Raw genomic sequence first — 7,407 nt, forward strand, 5'->3', positions numbered from 1 at the left:
TGACTTTTTAATCACCCGGTATTTTTTGTTGACTGGTAACTCTGAAAAAGATTTTAAATGTAGTACTTTTGGTATAGTTTCATTGGGATACATTAAAGTATTTGATGAATAGATTTCGTGGGCCATAAACAGTGACTTAAGGTTGGGTGAAAGAGAGAGTTTCAGTGGCTCCATGTATATTGGATCAAAAACGTAAATTCAGCATGGAAGCTTTCGTAAGAACAGAGAGTTTAAAAATACAATAATTTATTGTCAAGAAGGTACGGAGTACAGGCACCGCATTTGCTAATGCGATAATCTGAATTTTTCAGGCCGGTAAGTCCGACTGCTGCAGCGGCAACACGTCTGCCACTCAGCCGTGGTGGGGTTGGTGCCCTCCATAGTGGGGCGGCCTGCCGTGGTAGCCGCCATGGTGTCCGTGGTGTGGTGGTCCTCCGTAGTGCGGTGGCGGTCCATACCGGCCTCCGTGGTGCCCCGGCACTGGTGCTGCTGCAGCCGCCGCCTCCGCAGGTGAAGGGTACACAGCCAACACCACCAGCAACGCAGCGGAAAAGACCACCTGCAACACGTTTCCGTGGTTAAAATGGCTCTGAGCACTATGGGACTTAACTTCTGAGGTCATCAGTTCCCGTAGAACTTAGAACTACTTAAACCTAACTAACCTAAGGACATCACACACATCAAAGCCCGAGGCAGGATTCGAACCTGCGACCGTAGTGGTCGCGCGGTTCCAGACAGTAGCCCCTAGAACCGCTCGGCCACCACACGTTTCCATGTTACCACCTGTAGGTGATTACACCGTATCTAAGCATTTACGTGACTGTCCGGTACTTGGATCTCGCTATATTGTTGAAGGTTCCACATCAGAAATGTGTTACGGACCAGCTGTTGTTTACAGTACACACACAGTGTTTTAAACATAACTGTTGTTTATATCCAAGTTCTATCTTGTGAGAACTACTACGTGTATGTTTGCAAATGCCTGTCGGCTGCCTCCAAAGATAAAGAAATGTCTAAAGACGTATATAAATCACCAACCCATATATTGTTACGAAAATTCATGTATTTCCACTATCGTTCCGTTCATTGAACATCGTCAAGTGCCAGATGCCTGACAGCTTGTGGAGTGCTTCAATGCTTAACAAAGCAGTTTCAGTAACCAAAAGCACTTGCCACTTATTCTGTTCAAAGACCACGTCACTCGTGGCGCTTTAGATAGCGGCGCACCGTATTCTAAGAAGGCACGATCTAGTTTTTTGAAGACTGTCGCTTAGTTTGAGAAACTGTTCTACATAATTACCTTAAACACGATCATGTTCCCTATACGCATTTGTGATACGTAGTTCTGGATCAGCAACAAAGTCACATTTGTTTGAGAAACGGAGAAATTAAAAGAGAAATTTGTGATTGTGCATCTGAAGGACAGCTGTACATATTTTAAGGAATCGTCATTGTCGCTCGACTAAAAAACTGTCTTGCGTAGCAACTGTATCTATCTTCAACGGAGAGTCACATCTTACATAAATACTACTCCATGCTTACAGGAAGGAGTTCAATGTTCAATCGAAACAGCGTAGATATTTCTTTCTTTCAGGATTAGAGAATTGATAGGCCATTTGCTAAAAACCTGACATTTACGATTATGAATGCAAACATGTAGATGAAGCATCAAACAATATTCTGTGGTACAGATGAAAACCAGAAATATTCGGTAATGAAGTTGTAACGTTAGTCTTGAGATAACGTCATTTTCACTGCAGTGGTAATCGTTATTATAGATGGCAGAAACGAATCGTTACTTGATTGTGCGTTTATATTTGGTGTCAGGAGTCTCAGAAAATTTAACAATGTGAAAATTTCTCCCCAAAACGTCTCTGCTGAGTATAGTAGGTAAGAATGAGGGCTATTCGGAAAGTAACATCTGATCGGACTCTAAAGGGAAACCACATTGAAAATCAGAAATGTTTTATTTGCCACAGCTACTTATCTATGCAGCCGCTGCTCAGTCTCGCACATATGTCGTAGAAGTGTACCAACTTTCCAATACCATCGTCACAGAAGGTAACAGCTTGTACTTTCTGCTAATTCTCTACTCTGATCTGCAACTTGTCGTCTGTGCCAAAATGTTGACTCCATAGCCAGCGGTTCATATGAGCAGAGATGAAAATCAGATAGACCCAAGTCCAGGCTGTATAGGGGTTCATCAAATACTCCCCATCTAAAACGCTACAGGAGTGCTCTCGTTGCTCCTGCAGTGAGCGGACGAGAATTGTCATGAAGAAAGAAATGCATAACAGTTACGTTGTGTGGGCTGCATGAAATTATGCGAAATCTCTCACAGGCATCCATACTTGGAGGGAGACACCATTTTCTAGGCATTCTAATGTGCTGAGTGTACCCTCAGAACTGAAAAGAGTGACGCGATCGACAAGCATACTAGAGACACTGTCCTACACATCCATGCAAAGCATTGGATTTTCACTGTGGTTTCAATTTCGCGACCGATCGCAACTTATTTTCCAAATAGCCTTCGTATATATTGGCATACTGGGTTTTACCAGGTGTGAAAACTTCAAGTTGCCCCAAATGTATTTCAGTCGTACATAAAATCTATTACCAGAGCAGGCTAGAGAGGAATTGTCTTTCTCAACGCGTGAAGGCAACCCTGTACATTGAAGGCATAATTTAAAAAATAGGAGTTTCAGAAGTGCGTTTAAAGTTTACGGTGAAAATATATCAATGATAAAAAGTAGACTAGCATGGCAAGCAGATCAAACCTTGCCAAAATAAGTCCATTACTATCAAACATAAGCCATAACTTGAAGACGACGTTTCTAATAATGTACCTCTGGAATACAGCAATGTAAGCACGTGAATCATGGACCTTGTAACAACCGATTACCGAAGTGTCTGAGATATGTGGATACAAGGGAAGACATAGAATTCCAGAAAGAGGAGAATAATAATCGAGAAGCATTACACTCTTTCGAAAACGTGAAATAGAATGGTAGTCATGTCTATAATATCTTTAGCTAATTTTAAATACCTTTCTTCACGTATATTATAGTTGTTTGATCTGACGTTCATACACATTCTTCATTTAAACATAATTTGTAGCTGTGTTCAAAAACTTCAATCGTATTTAGAAATATAAATTAACAACGAAAAATAATAAAGTACTGTATATGAAAGCCTGAAACTGAAATTTCAGTCCGAAGAATAACTGACAGAAAAGAATCGAACAATTATTAGCCGTTAAGAGAAATATCGCAACAACGCAGAAGAAAGTTTTGAATTGAGGGAAATAGATTATTTCACAGAATAAAAGTAATTTCAAGCGAAATATTCGGCGTCAACACGCCGTTTGACTCATGGAAAGGAAATAAAATTAAGCAGACAGTAATTATTTGTGGTGGTTGTGCCGGACATTACCGAAGCAGAGGGTGTGCCACTAACGGGTGAATGTTCGATGAATTTATGAGTACTGCCGCAGCGTATACATACAAACTGAAAGTCAAGTAATGAAAGCGTGTTGTTGTCAGACACCCTTGAAAACTACCCAGTAAAACACCTGCGAATTTGATGCAAAGTAATTATTCCTAATAATGACCACAACTGTAATGCATTTTTGATTACTGCTCAGGAAAATTATGTTAATTCGAGGCAGATCTGAATATATACGCATAGACTTATGTAACAATGTTTAATCTTACCAACGACTTAAACCGGAACGATTGCATACTAAATGTTATGGGGAAGGCGAACTGAAAACAATGTTTTATTGGCTGAACTCTTAGAAGTCGCAGCAGATCTAATAAAGAGGCTGCCTACACTACGCTTTTTCGCCTCTTCTCTAGTATTTTTCCGCAGGTGGATGCTTACCAGACACTATTGGCGCAGGGCACTGGAAAAGTTCAAACAAGGGTAGATCGTTTCGTATCGTCATAAAATATGGGAGAGAGTGTCACAAATATGATAAACATTGAGGTGGAATTTACTTTTTATAAAATCTTTTCATGAAATTTCTGTATCCAACTCTCTCCTGTGTAAGCGAAAATGTTTTGTTAACTGGTGGTGGTGGTGGTGGTTAGTGTTTAACGTCCCGTCGACAACGAGGTCATTAGAGACGAAGCGCAAGCTCGGGTTGGGGAAGGATTAGGAAGGAAATCGGCCGTGCCCTTTCAAAGGAACCACCCCGGCATTTGCCTGAAACGATTTAGGGAAATCACGGAAAACCTAAATCAGGATGGCTGGAGACGGGATTGAACCGTCGTCCTCCCGAATGCGAGTCCAGTGTGCTAACCACTGCGCCACTCCGGTCGGTGTTTTGTTAACTGTAACCTACATAGGGAAAGATTACGATATGGTTAAAATGAGAAATATCAGAGCTCTCACGGAAAGATTCAGTTGCTCATATTACTCACATGCCATTCGAGAGTTGCAATGGTAGCGTTTTTCCACATCTATACTCCGCAAGCCACCTTATGGTGTGTAGTGGAGGATATTGTGCGTACCAGTGTCACTTCACCCCTTTCCCTTTCCAATAGTCCATGGTGCGCACCAAGAACCATTACTTGTAAGCCTCCTTGTGTGCCCAAATTTCTGTAATTTTATCTTTATGGCCCTTACGCGAGATATACTCAAGAGGAAGAAATGTATTGGTTGCCTCTTCTAGCAACTCACGCTCTCGGAACTTTAACAGTAGACCATATCGTGGTGCAGAACACCTCTCTTACGGCGTCCGCCACTAGCGTTGGTTGAGAATCTCCGTGGCGCTTTCGAGCTTACTAAACGATCCTCTACTAGAACCTACGCGCTCCACTACCTCCTCTGTCAGTCATATCTGGCATGAATCACACGAGCATGCAGGTAGTCACATAGATGTAGACGTAGATGCAGAAGGGATAGTATGCAAGGCCAATTAACGACAACAAAAATACGTGAATATTTCGATTGTAACAGTGTCCTTTGCTATGGAACCAGAGTGATTATCAATTAGGTAGCATTTAGAAATAGATTTTCGAAGTTCTGATTCAGTACAATGATGTTCTTAGGTTTTCTGTGTTGCCTGTAGATGCACGTATGATGAAAACTTACCAGGGACGTCTTCATAGTGTAGCAGTTAGTTGGAAGCAGAGCGATCGCAACTGTGTGGCCCTTGTGGAGGACGCGTGTCTTTTATACTGCGAGAAGATTCGTAAGGCGAGGCCAGCAACGAGCTCACGTCCCAAAATTATTCTGGGCCGTCGCGAATCCTTTGTACGCGGTGAAAGCTGCAAAGAAGCGCCAGCGTCACCCGGCTCTCCTAACGTCATGCACGGGACCGGCCGTTGACCTACAGAATTCTCGGGGATTCACCGACACCTACGGTCGCGCACCATGACGTGTGCTGGCCCCTGACACTGTTATTAACGGGCCACTCCCAGCTCTGTCGCACGGCATTCCTGGATGTCGCGTGCATCAGGGGACGTCTGGAGTAACCCCCTTGCACGAGGTGAGAATCTTCAGACCTCGTTAGTGCATATCAGAATATAAGAAATACTTTTGATTTCCGAATGTCAACCGCTGTTTCTGTTATCTCGAACTGATCAGTTTCGGGCAGTGTTGCTCATCTTCATATCATTTCTCGTTGTTACAGAGTAACCACTCTTAACGGGCATCATCACTTTCTCTGTCATATACTAATATATTTCAATACATTAAAGTGAAATCGATGTTCAGTTAAGACCTGTTGCTTCATAGCTACGAGAAATGATCTGAAGATGAGCGACTCTGGCCGAAACTGGTCAGTTCGAGATAAAAGGACAGCGATCGACAGACAGAAAGTAAGTGTATCTTCTACAAATAAGCATCGTAGATAATTCCCCGCAGACAATGATATCCAGTTTTTATTAAAATATCACGTAGTGGAACTGATTGCACTTAACGACAGAAAATGACTTAACATGCAACCCCCAGTTCAAAATCCGAGCCTTTCTTGTTACCATGTTTCCTAATTCCTAAGTAAAAGGCGTTTAGAAAGGATTTATCGCATTTCACAAGACTGTACTCTCTACATCAGTGCAAATGGAAACTTCAGGTAAAATTTTAACTTGCATACGGAAAAACTACTACATTTACTTCTACATGACTATTCTTCAATTCACACGTAGTTTCTTGGCGGAGGTTTCATAGAAGCACTTTCGGACTATTTCTAGACCGTTCCACTCTCTTAAAGGACATGGGGAAATTGTTCAACTATATCTTTTCGTACGAGATCTGGTTTTTTCCATTTTGTTATGACAGTAATTTCTCCACGTATAGGTATAAGTCAATAAAACATATTCGTATTAGGAGTAGAAAATTAGTGATTGAAATTTCATGAAAACTTCTCGCCGTAATGAGAAGCTCCTTTGTTTTGACGATTGCCACCCTAAGTCGTTTATCAGATCCGTGCAACTTTATATTTCGTGATAATAGAAAATAAACTGTCCTTGGTTGAACATTTTCCTCTGTCAATCCTATCTAGTAATCATCCTATGCCGCACAGCAGAACTTCAGAAAAGCGTAGCGTAGGCAGCATCTTTAATAGATTATTGTTGCATCTTGTAAGTGATCTGTTAATAAAAGGAAGTCTTCGTTTCGCCATCTCCACAACATTTTATATGTAATGGTTCCAGTTTAACTTGTTCGTAATTGTAATCCCTAGGTATGTAATTCAATCGACAACCTTCAAATTTTTACTTTTTATCGTGTAATTGAAATTTAATAAAAAAAATTTCAGTTCTCATATGGAGGACCTCACACTTTTATTGTTAGTATTGGACTGCCACTTTCCACACTATGCAGATACAATATTAATAGTTGAATACAAAAACTGAAGTACCGATTGTTTTATATTAATTGTAAAAGGAGGCCAATGATCCTTTCGTAATTCGAAAGGTACAAAGAAAGAACAATGTGTGCTTGTAGCCGTTAAGAGTCGTAAAAGGAAATACAAGCTTTCACATTTATAACATTGATGTCACATTATCTACCAAGCATTAAAATCGCCAGTACCTGAACATCGAAAATTGAAGAGCTACCGATCTCTCCTTGCACACCGATCAGGTGCTGTGGTAGAAATGACAACGAAAGTAACATTATTTCGTGAACTTTCATCCTAGAAACTACTACCATGTTAATATGGTTCATTTGCAGTAAAACATCCATACTGGGCAGCTACAACGGAACGACTGCTAGGACGATGAAGTTGTCAGCAGTGAAAATCAACATATCATAGTAACGCAATCTGTCAGTACCGTTGTATGTTGGTGTCGCTATTTCGCTTACTTTTCTGTACGAGTAACTGTGTGGTCATACTCTGTCATTACAAGAAAATTTGAAGGAAGTTCTTCATTTTTAATTTCTTCGTTTTGATAACTACGA

The 7,407-nt window shown here is 41.0% G+C and overlaps 1 long non-coding RNA gene across 1 annotated transcript; it reads right to left on the reverse strand.

Moving 5' to 3' along the window:
- Positions 1 to 229: 229 nt before the first annotated feature.
- On the reverse strand, positions 230 to 5,173 carry LOC126267560 (uncharacterized). The gene is made up of 2 exons (XR_007549028.1): positions 5,098 to 5,173; positions 230 to 559 (listed from the first exon to the last, which is right to left on the reverse strand). It is a non-coding gene; the product is annotated as an uncharacterized LOC126267560 (long non-coding RNA).
- Positions 5,174 to 7,407: the final 2,234 nt, after the last annotated feature.

This window comes from Schistocerca gregaria, chromosome 4 (genome assembly GCF_023897955.1).
Source record: "Schistocerca gregaria isolate iqSchGreg1 chromosome 4, iqSchGreg1.2, whole genome shotgun sequence".
NCBI classification, from domain to species: Eukaryota; Metazoa; Arthropoda; class Insecta; order Orthoptera; family Acrididae; genus Schistocerca; species Schistocerca gregaria.